Genomic DNA, 18113 nt, shown 5'->3' on the forward strand with positions numbered 1-18113 from the left:
AAGAATTCAGATCCCACCGAGATTTGAACACGGATCACTGGATTTAAAGTCCAGAGTGCTCACCATTACACCATGTAACCGTTGCTGAAATGTTCATTAGATTCTTTGCTCGAAATCAACAACATTACCATCTCCACCATTATACTTTGTCTCCGCCTGGTCTCATCCTTAACTTCAGCTTGCCCACTTGCCCCTCTGCTAAGCTTCGGTTCTGAGTAAATCACACAGCTGCCTTGATGGCTATCGGTTCACAAATCTCTGTTTCTTTTTCACACTGCTCATAGCATCTTGTATTGCAGTCCTGCCAGGTAAAATGAGTATAATCTTTGCAAGGCACTGCTGCACGAAAGATGAGCAATTGTTAACTTTTTTCGAGAATATGAAGTGCAATGCCTACGTTTCAAGAAGCACTGCTTTCAATTTCAGCAAGTATGCCAGCCGAATGCAGCTTGCAAAGAAAATGTTGAGCATTCTGCTGTGCAGTCAAACGAAGCACTGGACAGCACACATCTTTCTCCCCCTCTTATTTGGAACTGGGAATAAGAGGTTGAGCCTATCATCTGATGTCGAGAACAATAAATCAACCGTCATTGATTCAGGCAGCAAACGGTCCCGTAACCGTGGTTGGTATGCAGATGCCAAGTTTGTATGTCACAAATTTCCAGCAGCTGGGACAACAAGAATTCAGGTTCCACCGAGATTTGAACTCGGATCGCTGGATTCAGAGCCCAGAGTGCTTACCATTACACCATGGAACCTTTGCTGAGTAGTTCCCTCGATTCTTTTCTCAAAATCAACAACATTACCATCTCGATAGCAAAATACTGCAGATGTTGGAAATCCGAAATAGCAACAGAAAATGCTGGAAAAACTCAGCAGGTCAGGCAACATCCGTGGAGAGAAATTTGAGTTGACGTTTCGGGTTTGACCCTTCTTCAAAACTGGAGAGAAAAGGAACTAGATCGAAGGCAGGGCTGCGATCGGACAAAAGAATAAAAGAACCAAAAGAAGTAAAAGAGATTAGAAGCTAGACGAGATGGTAATAGGCTGGGATTAGGTGTAAAGTGTACTGGCAGGGCAAAAGATAGCTGCCAGGTGTGAGAGAGAAACAAAAGGAAAGGGGGGGGGAGGAAAGGAGTGGAAAAATATAAGTAAAAATGAAATAGGGGCCGAGGTTATGATCTGAAATTGTTGAACTCGATATTGAGACCGGAAGGCTGCAGAGTGCCTAATCGGAAGAAGAGGTGCTGTTCCTCCTTTTGGTTCTTTTGGTTCTTTTATTCTTTTGTCCGATCGCAGCCCTGCCTTCGATCTAGTTCCTTTTCTCTCCAGTTTTGAAGAAGGGTCAAACCCGAAACGTCAACTCAAATTTCTCTCCACGGATGTTGCCTGACCTGCTAAGTTTTTCCAGCATTTTCTGTTGTTATTTAACATTACCATCTCCACCATTATACTTTGTCTTGGCCTGGTCTCATCCTTAACTTCAGCTTGCCCACTTGCCCCTCTGCTAAGCTTCGGTTCTGTGTAAATCACACAGCTGCCTTGATGGCTATCGGTTCACAAATCTCTGTTTCTTTTTCATACTGCTCATAACAGCTTGTATTGCAGTCCTGCCAGGTAAAATGTGAATAATCTTTGCAAGGCACTGCTGCACGATAGATAAGCAATTGTCAACTTTTTTCGAGAATACGAAGTGCAATGTCTACGTTTCAAGAAGCACTGCTTTCAATTTCAACAAATATGCCAGCCGAATGCAGCTTGCAAAGAAAATGTTGAGCAATTTCTGTGCAGTGAAACGAAGCACTGGACAATACACATCTTTCTCCCCAGCTTATTTGGAACTGGGAATGAGAGGTTGAGCCTATCATCTGATGTCGAGAACAATAAATCAACCGTCATCGATCCAGGTAGCAAATGGTCCCGTTACCGTGGTTGGTATGCAGATGCCAAGTTTGTATGTCCCAAATTTCCAGCAGCTGGGACAACAAGAATTCAGGTTCCACCGAGATTTGAACTCGGATTGCTGGATTCAGAGCCCAGAGTGCTTACCATTACACCATGGAACCTTTGCTGAGCAATTCCCTCGATTCTTTTCTCAAAATCAACAACATTACCATCTCCACCATTATACTTTGTCTCGGCCTGGTCTCATCCTTAACTTCAGCTTGCCCACTTGCCCCTCTGCTAAGCTTCGGTTCTGAGCAAATCACACAGCTGCCTTGATGGCTATCGGTTCACAAATCTGACCTTCTTTTTCACACTGCTCATGGCAGCTTGCATTGCAGTCCTGCCAGGTAAAATGTGTATAATCTTTGCAAGGCACTGCTGCACGATAGATAAGCAATTGTTAACTTTTTTCGAGAATACGAAGTGCAATGTCTACGTTTCAAGAAGCACTGCTTTCAATTTCAACAAGTATGCCAGCCGAATGCAGCTTGCAAAGAAAATGTTGAGCAATCTGCTGTGCAGTGAAACGAAGCACTGGACAATACACATCTTTCTCCCCCGCTTATTTGGAACTGGGAATGAGAGGTTGAGCCTATCATCTGATGTCGAGAACAATAAATCAACCGTCATTGATTCAGGCAGCAAAAGGTCCCGTAACTGTGGTTGGTATGAAGATGCCAAGCTTGTATGTCCCAAATTTCCAGCAGCTGGGACAACAAGAATTCAGGTTCCACCGAGATTTAAACTCAGATCGCTGGATTCAAAGTCCAGAGTGCTCACCATTACACCATGGAACCTTTGCTGATAAATTCATTTGAATCGTTTCTTAAAATCAACAACATTACCGTCTCCACCATGATACTTTGTCTCGGCCAGGTCTCATCCTTAACTTCAGCTTGCCCACTTGCCCCTCTGCGAAGCCTCGGTTCTGAGTAAATCACACAGCTGCCTTGATGGCTATCGGTTCACAAATCTCAGCATCTTTTTCACACTGCTCATAGCAGCTTGTATTGCAGTCCTGCCAGGTAAAATGAGTATAATCTTTGCAAGGCGCTGCTGCACGAAAGATGAGCAATTGTTAACTTTTTTCGAGAATATGAAGTGCAATGCCTACGTTTCAAGGAGCACTGCTTTCAATTTCAGCAAGTAGGCCAGCCGAATGCAGCTTGCAAAGGAAATGTTGAGCATTCTGCTGTGCAGTCAAACGAAGCACTGGACAACACACATCTTTCTCCCCCTCTTATTTGGAACTGGGAAGAAGAGGTTGAGCCTATCATCTGATGTCGAGAACAATAAATCAACCGTCATTGATTCAGGCAGCAAACGGTCCCGTAACCGTGGTTGGTTTGCAGATGCCAAGCTTGTATGTCCCAAATTTCCAGCAGCTGGGACAACAAGAATTCTGGTTCCACCGAGGTTTAAACTCGGATCGCTGGATTCAAAGCCCAGAGTGCTCACCATTACACCATGGAACCTTTGCTGATAAATTCATTTGAATCTTTTCTTAAAATCAACAACATTACCGTCTCCACCATTATACTTTGTCTCGGCCAGTTCTCATCCTTAACTTCAGCTTGCCCACTTGCCCCTCTGCTAAGCCTCGGTTCTGTGTAAATCACACAGCTGCCTTGATGGCTATCGGTTCACAAATCTCTGTTTCTTTTTCATACTGCTCATAACAGCTTGTATTGCAGTCCTGCCAGGTAAAATGTGAATAATCTTTGCAAGGCACTGCTGCACGATAGATAAGCAATTGTCAACTTTTTTCGAGAATACGAAGTGCAATGTCTACGTTTCAAGAAGCACTGCTTTCAATTTCAACAAATATGCCAGCCGAATGCAGCTTGCAAAGAAAATGTTGAGCAATCTGCTGTGCAGTGAAACGAAGCACTGGACAATACACATCTTTCTCCCCCGCTTATTTGGAACTGGGAATGAGAGGTTGAGCCTATCATCTGATGTCGAGCACAATAAATCAACCGTCATCGATCCAGGCAGCAAATGGTCCCGTAACCGTGGTTGGTATGCAGATGCCAAGTTTGTATGTCCCAAATTTCCAGCAGCTGGGACAACAAGAATTCAGGTTCCACCGAGATTTGAACTCGGATCGCTGGATTCAGAGCCCAGAGTGCTTACCATTACACCATGGAACCTTTGCTGAGCAGTTCCCTCGATTCTTTTCTCAAAATCAACAACATTACCATCTCCACCATTATACTTTGTCTCGGCCTGGTCTCATCCTTAACTTCAGCTTGCCCACTTGCCCCTCTGCTAAGCTTCGGTTCTGAGCAAATCACATAGCTGCCTTGATGGCTATCGGTTCACAAATCTCAGCTTCTTTTTCACACTGCTCATAGCAGCTTGTATTACAGTCCTGCCAGGTAAAATGAGTATAATCTTTGCAAGGCACTGCTGCACGAAAGATGAGCAATTGTTAACTTTTTTCGAGAATATGAAGTGCAATGACTACGTTTCAAGAAGCACTGCTTTCAATTTCAACAAATTTGCCAGCCGAATGCAGCTTGCAAAGAAAATGTTGAGCAATCTGCTGTGCAGTGAAACGAAGCACTGGACAATACACATCTTTCTCCCCCGCTTATTTGGAACTGGGAATGAGAGGTTGAGCCTATCATCTGATGTCGAGAACAATAAATCAACCGTCATTGATTCAGGCAGGAAACGGTCCCGTAACCGTGGTTGGTTTGCAGATGCCAAGCTTGTATGTCCCAAATTTCCAGCAGCTGGGACAACAAGAATTCAGGTTCCACCGAGATTTAAACTCGGATCGCTGGATTCAAAGCCCAGAGTGCTCACCATTACACCATGGAACCTTTGCTGATAAATTCATTTGAATCTTTTCTTAAAATCAACAACATTACCATCTCCACCATTATACTTTGTCTCGGCCAGGTCTCATCCTTAACTTCAGCTTGCCCACTTGCCCCTCTGCTAAGCCTCGGTTCTGAGTAAATCACACAGCTGCCTTGATGGCTATCGGTTCACAACTCTCTGTTTCTTTTTCATACTGCTCATAACAGCTTGTATTGCAGTCCTGCCAGGTAAAATGTGAATAATCTTTGCAAGGCACTGCTGCACGATAGATAAGCAATTGTCAACTTTTATCGAGAATACGAAGTGCAATGTCTACGTTTCAAGAAGCACTGCTTTCAATTTCAACAAATATGCCAGCCGAATGCAGCTTGCAAAGAAAATGTTGAGCAATCTGCTGTGCAGTGAAACGAAGCACTGGACAATACACATCTTTATCCCCCGCTTATTTGGAACTGGGAATGAGAGGTTGAGCCTATCATCTGATGTCGAGCACAATAAATCAACCGTCATCGATCCAGGCAGCAAACGGTCCTGTAACCGTGGTTGGTATGCAGATGCCAAGTTTGTATGTCCCAAATTTCCAGCAGCTGGGACAACAAGAATTCAGGTTCCACCGAGATTTGAACTCGGATCGCTGGATTCAGAGCCCAGAGTGCTTACCATTACACCATGGAACCTTTGCTGAGCAGTTCCCTCGATTCTTTTCTCAAAATCAACAACATTACCATCTCCACCATTATACTTTGTCTCGGCCTGGTCTCATCCTTAACTTCAGCTTGCCCACTTGCCCCTCTGCTAAGCTTCGGTTCTGATCAAATCACACAGCTGCCTTGATGGCTATCGGTTCACAAATCTCAGCTTCTTTTTCACACTGCTCATAGCAGCTTGTATTGCAGTCCTGCCAGGTAAAATGAGCATAATCTTTGCAAGGCACTGCTGCACGAAAGATGAGCAAATGTTAACTTTTTTCGAGAATATGAAGTGCAATGACTACGTTTCAAGAAGCACTGCTTTCAATTTCAACAAATATGCCAGCCGAATGCAGCTTGCAAAGAAAATGTTGAGAAATCTGCTGTGCAGTGAAACGAAGCACTGGACAATACACATCTTTCTCCCCCGCTTATTTGGAACTGGGAATGAGAGGTTGAGCCAATCAGCTGATGTCGAGAACAATAAATCAACCGTCATCGATCCAGGCAGCAAACGGTCCCGTAACCGTGGTTGGTATGCAGATGCCAAGTTTGTATGTCCCAAATTTCCAGCAGCTGGGACAACAAGAATTCAGGTTCCACCGAGATTTAAACTCGGATCGGTGGATTCAAAGTCCAGAGTGCTCACCATTACACCATGGAACCTTTGCTGGTAAATTCATTTGTATCTTTTCTTAAAATCAACAACATTACCGTCTCCACCATTATACTTTGTCTTGGCCAGGTCTCATCCTTAACTTCAGCTTGCCCACTTGCCCCTCTGTTAAGCCTCGGTTCTGAGTAAATCACACAGCTGCCTTGATGGCTATCGGTTCACAAATCTCTGTTTCTTTTTCATACTGCTCATAACAGCTTGTATTGCAGTCCTGCCAGGTAAAATGTGAATAATCTTTGCAAGGCACTGCTGCACGATAGATAAGCAATTGTCAACTTTTTTCGAGAATACGAAGTGCAATGTCTACGTTTCAAGAAGCACTGCTTTCAATTTCAACAAATATGCCAGCCGAATGCAGCTTGCAAAGAAAATGTTGAGCAATCTGCTGTGCAGTGAAACGAAGCACTGGACAATACACATCTTTCTCCCCCGCTTATTTGGAACTGGGAATGAGAGGTGGAGCCTATCATCTGATGTCGAGAACAATAAATCAACCGTCATCGATCCAGGCAGCAAACGGTCCCGTAACCGTGGTTGGTATGCAGATGCCAAGTTTGTATGTCCCAAATTTCCAGCAGCTGGGACAACAAGAATTCAGGTTCCACCGAGATTTAAACTCGGATCGCTGGATTCAGAGCCCAGAGTGCTTACCATTACACCATGGAACCTTTGCTGAGCAGTTCCCTCGATTCTTTTCTCAAAATCAACAACATTACCATCTCCACCATTATACTTTGTCTCGGCCTGGTCTCATCCTTAACTTCAGCTTGCCCAATTGCCCCTCTGCTAAGCTTCGGTTCTGAGCAAATCACATAGCTGCCTTGATGGCTATCGGTTCACAAATCTCAGCTTCTATTTCACACTGCTCATAGCAGCTTGTATTACAGTCATGCCAGGTAAAATGAGTATAATCTTTGCAAGGCACTGCTGCACGAAAGATGAGCAATTGTTAACTTTTTTCGAGAATATGAAGTGCAATGACTACGTTTCAAGAAGCACTGATTTCAATTTCAACAAATATGCCAGCCGAATGCAGCTTGCAAAGAAAATGTTGAGAAATCTGCTGTGCAGTGAAACGAAGCACTGGACAATACACATCTTTCTCCCCCGCTTATTTGGAACTGGGAATGAGAGGTTGAGCCAATCATCTGATGTCGAGACAATAAATCAACCGTCATCGATCCAGGCAGCAAACGGTCCCGGAACCGTGGTTGGTATGCAGATGCCAAGTTTGTATGTCCCAAATTTCCAGCAGCTGGGACAAAAAGAATTCAGGTTCCACCGAGATTTGAACTCGGCTCGCTGGATTCAGAGCCCAGAGTGCTTACCATTACATCATGGAACCTTTGCTGAGCAGTTCCCTCGATTCTTTTCTCAAAATCAACAACATTACCATCTCCACCATTATACTTTGTCTCGGCCTGGTCTCATCCTTAACTTCAGCTTGCCCACTTGCCCCTCTGCTAAGCTTCGGTTCTGAGCAAATCACATAGCTGCCTTGATGGCTATCGATTCACAAATCTCAGCTTCTTTTTCACACTGCTCATAGCAGCTTGTATTACAGTCCTGCCAGGTAAAATGAGTATAATCTTTGCAAGGCACTGCTGCACGAAAGATGAGCAATTGTTAACTTTTTTCGAGAATATGAAGTGCAATGACTACGTTTCAAGAAGCACTGCTTTCAATTTCAACAAATATGCCAGCCGAATGCAGATTGCAAAGAAAATGCTGAGAAATCTGCTGTGCAGTGAAACGAAGCACTGGACAATACACATCTTTCTCCCCCGCTTGTTTGGAACTGGGAATGAGAGGTTGAGCCAATCATCTGATGTCGAGAACAATAAATCAACCGTCATCGATCCAGGCAGGAAACGGTCCCGTAACCGTGGTTGGTATGCAGATGCCAAGTTTGTATGTCCCAAATTTCCAGCAGCTGGGACAACAAGAATTCAGGTTCCACCGAGATTTGAACTCGGCTCGCTGGATTCAGAGCCCAGAGTGCTTACCATTACATCATGGAACCTTTGCTGAGCAGTTCCCTCGATTCTTTTCTCAAAATCAACAACATTACCATCTCCACCATTATACTTTGTCTCGGCCTGGTCTCATCCTTAACTTCAGCTTGCCCACTTGCCCCTCTGCTAAGCTTCGGTTCTGAGCAAATCACATAGCTGCCTTGATGGCTATCGATTCACAAATCTCAGCTTCTTTTTCACACTGCTCATAGCAGCTTGTATTACAGTCCTGCCAGGTAAAATGAGTATAATCTTTGCAAGGCACTGCTGCACGAAAGATGAGCAATTGTTAACTTTTTTCGAGAATATGAAGTGCAATGACTACGTTTCAAGAAGCACTGCTTTCAATTTCAACAAATATGCCAGCCGAATGCAGATTGCAAAGAAAATGCTGAGAAATCTGCTGTGCAGTGAAACGAAGCACTGGGCAATACACATCTTTCTCCCCCGCTTGTTTGGAACTGGGAATGAGAGGTTGAGCCAATCATCTGATGTCGAGAACAATAAATCAACCGTCATCGATCCAGGCAGGAAACGGTCCCGTAACCGTGGTTGGTATGCAGATGCCAAGTTTGTATGTCCCAAATTTCCAGCAGCTGGGACAACAAGAATTCAGGTTCCACCGAGATTTAAACTCGGATCGGTGGATTCAAAGTCCAGAGTGCTCACCATTACACAATGGAACCTTTGCTGGTAAATTCATTTGTATCTTTTCTTAAAATCAACAACATTACCGTCTCCACCATTATACTTTGTCTCGGCCAGGTCTCATCCTTAACTTCAGCTTGCCCACTTGCCCCTCTGCAAAGCCTCGGTTCTGAGTAAATCACACAGCTGCCTTGATGGTTATCGGTTCACAAATCTCTGTTTCTTTTTCATACTGCTCATAACAGCTTGTATTGCAGTCCTGCCAGGTAAAATGTGAATAATCTTTGCAAGGCACTGCTGCACGATAGATAAGCAATTGTCAACTTTTTTCGTGAATACGAAGTGCAATGTCTACGTTTCAAGAAGCACTGCTTTCAATTTCAACAAATATGCCAGCCGAATGCAGCTTGCAAAGAAAATGTTGAGCAATCTGCTGTGCAGTGAAACGAAGCACTGGACAATACACATCTTTCTCCCCCGCTTATTTGGAACTGGGAATGAGAGGTTGAGCCTATCATCTGATGTCGAGAACAATAAATCAACCGTCATCGATCCAGGCAGCAAACGGTCCCGTAACCGTGGTTGGTATGCAGATGCCAAGTTTGTATGTCCCAAATTTCCAGCAGTTGGGACAACAAGAATCCAGGTTCCACCGAGATTTGAACTCGGATCGCAGGATTCAGAGCCCAGAGTGCTTACCATTACACCATGGAACCTTTGCTGAGCAATTCCCTCGATTCTTTTCTCAAAATCAACAACATTACCATCTCCACCATTATACTTTGTCTCGGCCTGGTCTCATCCTTAACTTCAGCTTGCCCACTTGCCCCTCTGCTCAGCTTCGGTTCTGAGCAAATCACATAGCTGCCTTGATGGCTATCGGTTCACAAATCTCAGCTTCTTTTTCACACAGCTCATAGCAGCTTGTATTACAGTCCTGCCAGGTAAAATGAGTATAATCTTTGCAAGGCACTGCTGCACGAAAGATGAGCAATTGTTAACTTTTTTCGAGAATATGAAGTGCAATGACTACGTTTCAAGAAGCACTGCTTTCAATTTCAACAAATATGCCAGCCGAATGCAGCTTGCAAAGAAAATGTTGAGCAATCTGCTGTGCAGTGAAACGAAGCACTGGACAATACACATCTCTCTCCCCCGCTTATTTGGAACTGGGAATGAGAGGTTGAGCCTATCATCTGATGTCGAGAACAATAAATCAACCGTCATCGATCCAGGCAGCAAACGGTCCCGTTACCGTAGTTGGTATGCAGATGCCAAGTTTGTATGTCCCAAATTTCCAGCAGCTGGGACAACAAGAATTCAGGTTCCACCGAGATTTAAACTCGGATCGGTGGATTCAAAGTCCAGAGTGCTCACCATTACACAATGGAACCTTTGCTGGTAAATTCATTTGTATCTTTTCTTAAAATCAACAACATTACCATCTCCACCATTATAATTTGTCTCGGCCAGGTCTCATCCTTAACTTCAGCTTGCCCACTTGCCCCTCTGCTAAGCCTCGGTTCTGAGTAAATCACACAGCTGCCTTGATGGCTATCGGTTCACAAATCTCTGTTTCTTTTTCATACTGCTCATAACAGCTTGTATTGCAGTCCTGCCAGGTAAAATGTGAATAATCTTTGCAAGGCACTGCTGCACGATAGATAAGCAATTGTCAACTTTTTTCGAGAATACGAAGTGCAATGTCTACGTTTCAAGAAGCACTGCTTTCAATTTCAACAAATATGCCAGCCGAATGCAGCTTGCAAAGAAAATGTTGAGCAGTCTGCTGTGCAGTGAAACGAAGCACTGGTCAATACACATCTCTCTCCCCCGCTTATTTGGAACTGGGAATGAGAGGTTGAGCCTATCATCTGATGTCGAGAACAATAAATCAACCGTCATCGATCCAGGCAGCAAACGGTCCCGTAACCGTGGTTGGTATGCGGATGCCAAGTTTGTATGTCCCAAATTTCCAGCAGCTGGGACAACAAGAATTCAGGTTCTACCGAGATTTGAATTCGGATCGGTGGATTCAGAGCCCAGAATGCTTACCATTACACCATGGAACCTTTGCTGAGCAGTTCCCTCGATTCTTTTCTCAAAATCAACAACATTACCATCTCCACCATTATACTTTGTCTCGGCCTGGTCTCATCCTTAACTTCAGCTTGCCCACTTGCCCCTCTGCTAAGCTTCGGTTCTGATCAAATCACACAGCTGCCTTGATGGCTATCGGTTCACAAATCTCAGCTTCTTTTTCACACTGCTCATAGCAGCTTGTATTGCAGTCCTGCCAGGTAAAATGAGTATAATCTTTGCAAGGCACTGCTGCACGAAAGATGAGCAATTGTTAAATTTTTTCGAGAATATGAAGTGCAATGACTACGTTTCAAGAAGCACTGCTTTCAATATTCAACAAATATGCCAGCCGAATGCAGCTTGCAAAGAAAATGTTGAGCAATCTGCTGTGCAGTGAAACGAAGCACTGGAAAATACACATCTTTCTCCCCCTCTTATTTGGAACTGGGAAGAAGAGGTTGAGCCTATCATCTGATGTCGAGAACAATAAATCAACCGTCATTGATTCAGGCAGCAAACGGTCCCGTAACCGTGGTTGGTTTGCAGATGCCAAGCTTGTATGTCCCAAATTTCCAGCAGCTGGGACAACAAGAATTCTGGTTCCACCGAGGTTTAAACTCGGATCGCTGGATTCAAAGCCCAGAGTGCTCACCATTACACCATGGAACCTTTGCTGATAAATTCATTTGAATCTTTTCTTAAAATCAACAACATTACCGTCTCCACCATTATACTTTGTCTCGGCCAGTTCTCATCCTTAACTTCAGCTTGCCCACTTGCCCCTCTGCTAAGCCTCGGTTCTGTGTAAATCACACAGCTGCCTTGATGGCTATCGGTTCACAAATCTCTGTTTCTTTTTCATACTGCTCATAACAGCTTGTATTGCAGTCCTGCCAGGTAAAATGTGAATAATCTTTGCAAGGCACTGCTGCACGATAGATAAGCAATTGTCAACTTTTTTCGAGAATACGAAGTGCAATGTCTACGTTTCAAGAAGCACTGCTTTCAATTTCAACAAATATGCCAGCCGAATGCAGCTTGCAAAGAAAATGTTGAGCAATCTGCTGTGCAGTGAAACGAAGCACTGGACAATACACATCTTTCTCCCCCGCTTATTTGGAACTGGGAATGAGAGGTTGAGCCTATCATCTGATGTCGAGCACAATAAATCAACCGTCATCGATCCAGGCAGCAAATGGTCCCGTAACCGTGGTTGGTATGCAGATGCCAAGTTTGTATGTCCCAAATTTCCAGCAGCTGGGACAACAAGAATTCAGGTTCCACCGAGATTTGAACTCGGATCGCTGGATTCAGAGCCCAGAGTGCTTACCATTACACCATGGAACCTTTGCTGAGCAGTTCCCTCGATTCTTTTCTCAAAATCAACAACATTACCATCTCCACCATTATACTTTGTCTCGGCCTGGTCTCATCCTTAACTTCAGCTTGCCCACTTGCCCCTCTGCTAAGCTTCGGTTCTGAGCAAATCACATCGCTGCCTTGATGGCTATCGGTTCACAAATCTCAGCTTCTTTTTCACACTGCTCATAGCAGCTTGTATTACAGTCCTGCCAGGTAAAATGAGTATAATCTTTGCAAGGCACTGCTGCACGAAAGATGAGCAATTGTTAACTTTTTTCGAGAATATGAAGTGCAATGACTACGTTTCAAGAAGCACTGCTTTCAATTTCAACAAATATGCCAGCCGAATGCAGCTTGCAAAGAAAATGTTGAGAAATCTGCTGTGCAGTGAAACGAAGCACTGGACAATACACATCTTTCTCCCCCGCTTATTTGGAACTGGGAATGAGAGGTTGAGCCAATCAGCTGATGTCGAGAACAATAAATCAACCGTCATCGATCCAGGCAGCAAACGGTCCCGTAACCGTGGTTGGTATGCAGATGCCAAGTTTGTATGTCCCAAATTTCCAGCAGCTGGGACAACAAGAATTCAGGTTCCACCGAGATTTAAACTCGGATCGGTGGATTCAAAGTCCAGAGTGCTCACCATTACACCATGGAACCTTTGCTGGTAAATTCATTTGTATCTTTTCTTAAAATCAACAACATTACCGTCTCCACCATTATACTTTGTCTTGGCCAGGTCTCATCCTTAACTTCAGCTTGCCCACTTGCCCCTCTGTTAAGCCTCGGTTCTGAGTAAATCACACAGCTGCCTTGATGGCTATCGGTTCACAAATCTCTGTTTCTTTTTCATACTGCTCATAACAGCTTGTATTGCAGTCCTGCCAGGTAAAATGTGAATAATCTTTGCAAGGCACTGCTGCACGATAGATAAGCAATTGTCAACTTTTTTCGAGAATACGAAGTGCAATGTCTACGTTTCAAGAAGCACTGCTTTCAATTTCAACAAATATGCCAGCCGAATGCAGCTTGCAAAGAAAATGTTGAGCAATCTGCTGTGCAGTGAAACGAAGCACTGGACAATACACATCTTTCTCCCCCGCTTATTTGGAACTGGGAATGAGAGGTGGAGCCTATCATCTGATGTCGAGAACAATATATCAACCGTCATCGATCCAGGCAGCAAACGGTCCCGTAACCGTGGTTGGTATGCAGATGCCAAGTTTGTATGTCCCAAATTTCCAGCAGCTGGGACAACAAGAATTCAGGTTCCACCGAGATTTAAACTCGGATCGCTGGATTCAGAGCCCAGAGTGCTTACCATTACACCATGGAACCTTTGCTGAGCAGTTCCCTCGATTCTTTTCTCAAAATCAACAACATTACCATCTCCACCATTATACTTTGTCTCGGCCTGGTCTCATCCTTAACTTCAGCTTGCCCAATTGCCCCTCTGCTAAGCTTCGGTTCTGAGCAAATCACATAGCTGCCTTGATGGCTATCGGTTCACAAATCTCAGCTTCTATTTCACACTGCTCATAGCAGCTTGTATTACAGTCATGCCAGGTAAAATGAGTATAATCTTTGCAAGGCACTGCTGCACGAAAGATGAGCAATTGTTAACTTTTTTCGAGAATATGAAGTGCAATGACTACGTTTCAAGAAGCACTGATTTCAATTTCAACAAATATGCCAGCCGAATGCAGCTTGCAAAGAAAATGTTGAGAAATCTGCTGTGCAGTGAAACGAAGCACTGGACAATACATATCTTTCTCCCCCGCTTATTTGGAACTGGGAATGAGAGGTTGAGCCAATCATCTGATGTCGAGACAATAAATCAACCGTCATCGATCCAGGCAGCAAACGGTCCCGTAACCGTGGATGGTATGCAGATGCCAAGTTTGTATGTCCCAAATTTCCAGCAGCTGGGACAACAAGAATTCAGGTTCCACCGAGATTTAAACTCGGATCGCTGGATTCAAAGTCCAGAGTGCTCACCATTACACCATGGAACATTTGCTGGTAAATTCATTTGGATCTTTTCTTAAAATCAACAACATTACCGTCTCCACCATTATACTTTGTCTCGGCCAGGTCTCATCCTTAACTTCAGCTTGCCCACTTGCCCCTCTGCTAAGCCTCGGTTCTGAGTAAATCACGCAGCTGCCTTGATGGCTATCGGTTCACAAATCTCTGTTTCTTTTTCATACTGCTCATAACAGCTTGTATTGCAGTCCTGCCAGGTAAAATGTGAATAATCTTTGCAAGGCACTGCTGCACGATAGATAAGCAATTGTCAACTTTTTTCGAGAATACGAAGTGCAATGTCTACGTTTCAAGAAGCACTGCTTTCAATTTCAACAAATATGCCAGCCGAATGCAGCTTGCAAAGAAAATGTTGAGCAATCTGCTGTGCAGTGAAACGAAGCACTGGACAATGCACATCTTTCTCCCCCTCTTATTTGGAACTGGAAATGAGAGGTTGAGCCTATCATCTGATGTCGAGAACAATAAATCAACCGTCATCGATCCAGGCAGCAAATGGTCCCGGAACCGTGGTTGGTATGCAGATGCCAAGTTTGTATGTCCCAAATTTCCAGCAGCTGGGACAACAAGAATTCAGGTTCCACTGAAATTTGAACTCAGATCGCTGGATTCAGAGCCCAGAATGCTTACCATTACACCGTGGAACCTTTGCTGAGCAGTTCCCTCGATTCTTTTCTCAAAATCAACAACATTACCATCTCCACCATTATACTTTGTCTCGGCCTGGTCTCATCCTTAACTTCAGCTTGCCCACTTGCCCCTCTGCTAAGCTTCGGTTCTGAGCAAATCACACAGCTGCCTTGATGGCTATCGGTTCACAAATCTCAGCTTCTTTTTCACACTGCTCATAGCAGCTTGTATTGCAGTCCTGCCAGGTAAAATGAGTATAATCTTTGCAAGGCGCTGCTGCACGAAAGATGAGCAATTGTTAACTTTTTTCGAGAATATGAAGTGCAATGCCTACGTTTCAAGGAGCACTGCTTTCAATTTCAGCAAGTAGGCCAGCCGAATGCAGCTTGCAAAGAAAATGTTGAGCATTCTGCTGTGCAGTCAAACGAAGCACTGGACAACACACATCTTTCTCCCCCTCTTATTTGGAACTGGGAAGAAGAGGTTGAGCCTATCATCTGATGTCGAAAACAATAAATCAACCGTCATTGATTCAGGCAGCAAACGGTCCCGTAACTGTGGTTGGTATGCAGATGCCAAGTTTGTATGTCCCAAATTTCCAGCAGCTGGGACAAAAAGAATTCAGGTTCCACCGAGATTTGAACTCGGCTCGCTGGATTCAGAGCCCAGAGTGCTTACCATTACATCATGGAACCTTTGCTGAGCAGTTCCCTCGATTCTTTTCTCAAAATCAACAACATTACCATCTCCACCATTATACTTTGTCTCGGCCTGGTCTCATCCTTAACTTCAGCTTGCCCACTTGCCCCTCTGCTAAGCTTCGGTTCTGAGCAAATCACATAGCTGCCTTGATGGCTATCGATTCACAAATCTCAGCTTCTTTTTCACACTGCTCATAGCAGCTTGTATTACAGTCCTGCCAGGTAAAATGAGTATAATCTTTGCAAGGCACTGCTGCACGAAAGATGAGCAATTGTTAACTTTTTTCGAGAATATGAAGTGCAATGACTACGTTTCAAGAAGCACTGCTTTCAATTTCAACAAATATGCCAGCCGAATGCAGATTGCAAAGAAAATGCTGAGAAATCTGCTGTGCAGTGAAACGAAGCACTGGACAATACACATCTTTCTCCCCCGCTTGTTTGGAACTGGGAATGAGAGGTTGAGCCAATCATCTGATGTCGAGAACAATAAATCAACCGTCATCGATCCAGGCAGGAAACGGTCCCGGAACCGTGGTTGGTATGCAGATGCCAAGCTTGTATGTCCCAAATTTCCAGCAGCTGGGACAACAAGAATTCTGGCTCCACCGAGATTTGAACTCGGATCACTGGATTACAGAGCCCAGAGTGCTTACCATTACACCATGGAACCATTGCTGAGCAATTCCCTCGATTCTTTTCGCAAAATCAACAACATTACCATCTCCACCATTATACTTTGTCTCGGTCTGGTCTCATCCTTAACTTCAGCTTGCCCACTTGCCCTTCTGCTAAGCTTCGGTTCTGAGCAAATCACACAGCTGCCTTGATGGCTATCGGTTCACAAATCTCTGTTTCTTTTTCATACTGCTCATAACAGTTTGTATTGCAGTCCTGCCAGGTAAAATGTGAATAATCTTTGCAAGGCACTGCTGCACGAAAGATAAGCAATTGTTAACTTTTTTCGAGAATACGAAGTGCAATGTCTACGTTTCAAGAGGCACTGCATTCAATTTCAACAAGTATGCCAGCCGAATGCAGCTTGCACAGAAAATGTTGAGCAATCTGCTGTGCAGTCAAACGAAGCACTGGACAACACACATCTTTCTCCCCCGCTTATTTGGAACTGGGAATGAGAGGTTGAGCCTATCATCTGATGTCGAGAAGAATAAATCAACCGTCATTGATTCAGGCAGCAAACGGTCCCGTAACCGTGGTTGGTATGCAGATGCCAAGCATGTATGTCCCAAATTTCCAGCAGCTGGGACAACAAGAATTCAGGTTCCACCAACGTTTGAACTCGGATCGCTGGACTCAAAGTCCAGAGTGGTCACCATTACACCATGCAACCGTCGCTGAAGAATTCATTAGAAACTTTTCTTAAAATCAACAACATTACCGTCGCCACCATTATACTTTGTCTCGGCCTGGTCTCATCCTTAACTTCAGCTTGCCCACTTGCCCCTCTGCTAAGCCTTGGTCTGAGTAAATCACACAGCTGCCTTGATGGCTGTCGGTTCACAAATTTAGCATCTTTTTCACACTGCTCATGGCAGATTGCATTGCAGTCCTGCCATCTTAAATGATTATAATCTTTGCAAGGCACTGCTGCACGAAAGATAAGCAATTGTTAACTTTTTTCGAGAATACGAAGTGCAATGCCGACGTTTCAAGAAGCACTGCTTTCAATTTCAGCAAGTATGCCAGCCGAATTCAGCTTGCAAAGAAAATGTTGAACATTCTGCTGTGCAGTCAAACGAAGCACTGGACAACACATATCTTTCTCCCCCTCTTATTTGGAACTGGGAATGAGAGGTTGAGCCTATCATCTGATGTCGAGAACAATAAATCAACCGTAATTGATCCAGGCAGCAAAAGGCCCCGTAACCGTGGTTGGTATGCAGATGCCAAGATTGTATGTCCCAAATTTCCAGCAGCTGGGACAACAAGAATTCGGGATCTACCTAGATTTGAACTTGGATCGCTGGATTCAGAGTCCAGAGGGCTTACCATTACATCATGGAACCTTTGCTGAACAGTTCCCTAGATTCTTTTCTCAAAATCAACAAAATTACCATCTCCACCATTATACTTTGTCTCGGCCTGGTCTCATCCTTAACTTCAGCTTGCCCACTTGCCCCTCTGCTAAGCTTCGGTTCTGAGCAAATCACACAGCTGCCTTGATGGCTATCGGTTCACAAATCTCAGCTTCTTTTTCACACTGCTCATAGCAGCTTTTACTGCAGTCCTGCCAGGCAAAATGAGTATAATCTTTGCAAGGCACTGCTGCACGAAAGATAAGCAATTGTTAACTTTCTTCGAGAATATGAAGTGCAATGACTACGTTTCAGGAGGCACTGCTTTCAATTTCAACAAATATGCCAGCCGAATGCAGTTTGCAAAGAAAATGTTGAGCAATCTGCTGTGCAGTGAAACGAAGCACTGGACAACACACATCTTTCTGCCCCGCTTATTTGGAACT

General features: G+C 44.2%; 9 non-coding genes across 9 annotated transcripts; all 9 read right to left on the minus strand.

The window, feature by feature from the left end:
- Window positions 1–686: 686 nt before the first annotated feature.
- trnaq-cug (transfer RNA glutamine (anticodon CUG)) lies at window positions 687–758 on the minus strand. The gene has a single exon. It is a non-coding gene; the product is annotated as a tRNA-Gln (tRNA).
- Window positions 759–2672: 1914 nt separating this feature from the next.
- On the minus strand, window positions 2673–2744 carry trnaq-uug (transfer RNA glutamine (anticodon UUG)). Its single transcript has one exon. It is a non-coding gene; the product is annotated as a tRNA-Gln (tRNA).
- Window positions 2745–3350: 606 nt separating this feature from the next.
- On the minus strand, window positions 3351–3422 carry trnaq-uug (transfer RNA glutamine (anticodon UUG)). Its single transcript has one exon. It is a non-coding gene; the product is annotated as a tRNA-Gln (tRNA).
- Window positions 3423–4028: 606 nt separating this feature from the next.
- trnaq-cug (transfer RNA glutamine (anticodon CUG)) lies at window positions 4029–4100 on the minus strand. The gene has a single exon. It is a non-coding gene; the product is annotated as a tRNA-Gln (tRNA).
- A 606-nt stretch (window positions 4101–4706) lies between these two features.
- Window positions 4707–4778, minus strand: trnaq-uug (transfer RNA glutamine (anticodon UUG)). Its single transcript has one exon. It is a non-coding gene; the product is annotated as a tRNA-Gln (tRNA).
- Window positions 4779–5384: 606 nt separating this feature from the next.
- Window positions 5385–5456, minus strand: trnaq-cug (transfer RNA glutamine (anticodon CUG)). Its single transcript has one exon. It is a non-coding gene; the product is annotated as a tRNA-Gln (tRNA).
- A 6030-nt stretch (window positions 5457–11486) lies between these two features.
- trnaq-uug (transfer RNA glutamine (anticodon UUG)) lies at window positions 11487–11558 on the minus strand. The gene has a single exon. It is a non-coding gene; the product is annotated as a tRNA-Gln (tRNA).
- Window positions 11559–12164: 606 nt separating this feature from the next.
- Window positions 12165–12236, minus strand: trnaq-cug (transfer RNA glutamine (anticodon CUG)). Its single transcript has one exon. It is a non-coding gene; the product is annotated as a tRNA-Gln (tRNA).
- Window positions 12237–14197: 1961 nt separating this feature from the next.
- Window positions 14198–14269, minus strand: trnaq-uug (transfer RNA glutamine (anticodon UUG)). The gene has a single exon. It is a non-coding gene; the product is annotated as a tRNA-Gln (tRNA).
- Window positions 14270–18113: the final 3844 nt, after the last annotated feature.

This window comes from Somniosus microcephalus, unplaced genomic scaffold (assembly GCF_052327205.1).
Source record: "Somniosus microcephalus isolate GS21.2 unplaced genomic scaffold, FLI_Smic_1.0 unresolved_chr4, whole genome shotgun sequence".
NCBI classification, from domain to species: domain Eukaryota; kingdom Metazoa; phylum Chordata; class Chondrichthyes; order Squaliformes; family Somniosidae; genus Somniosus; species Somniosus microcephalus.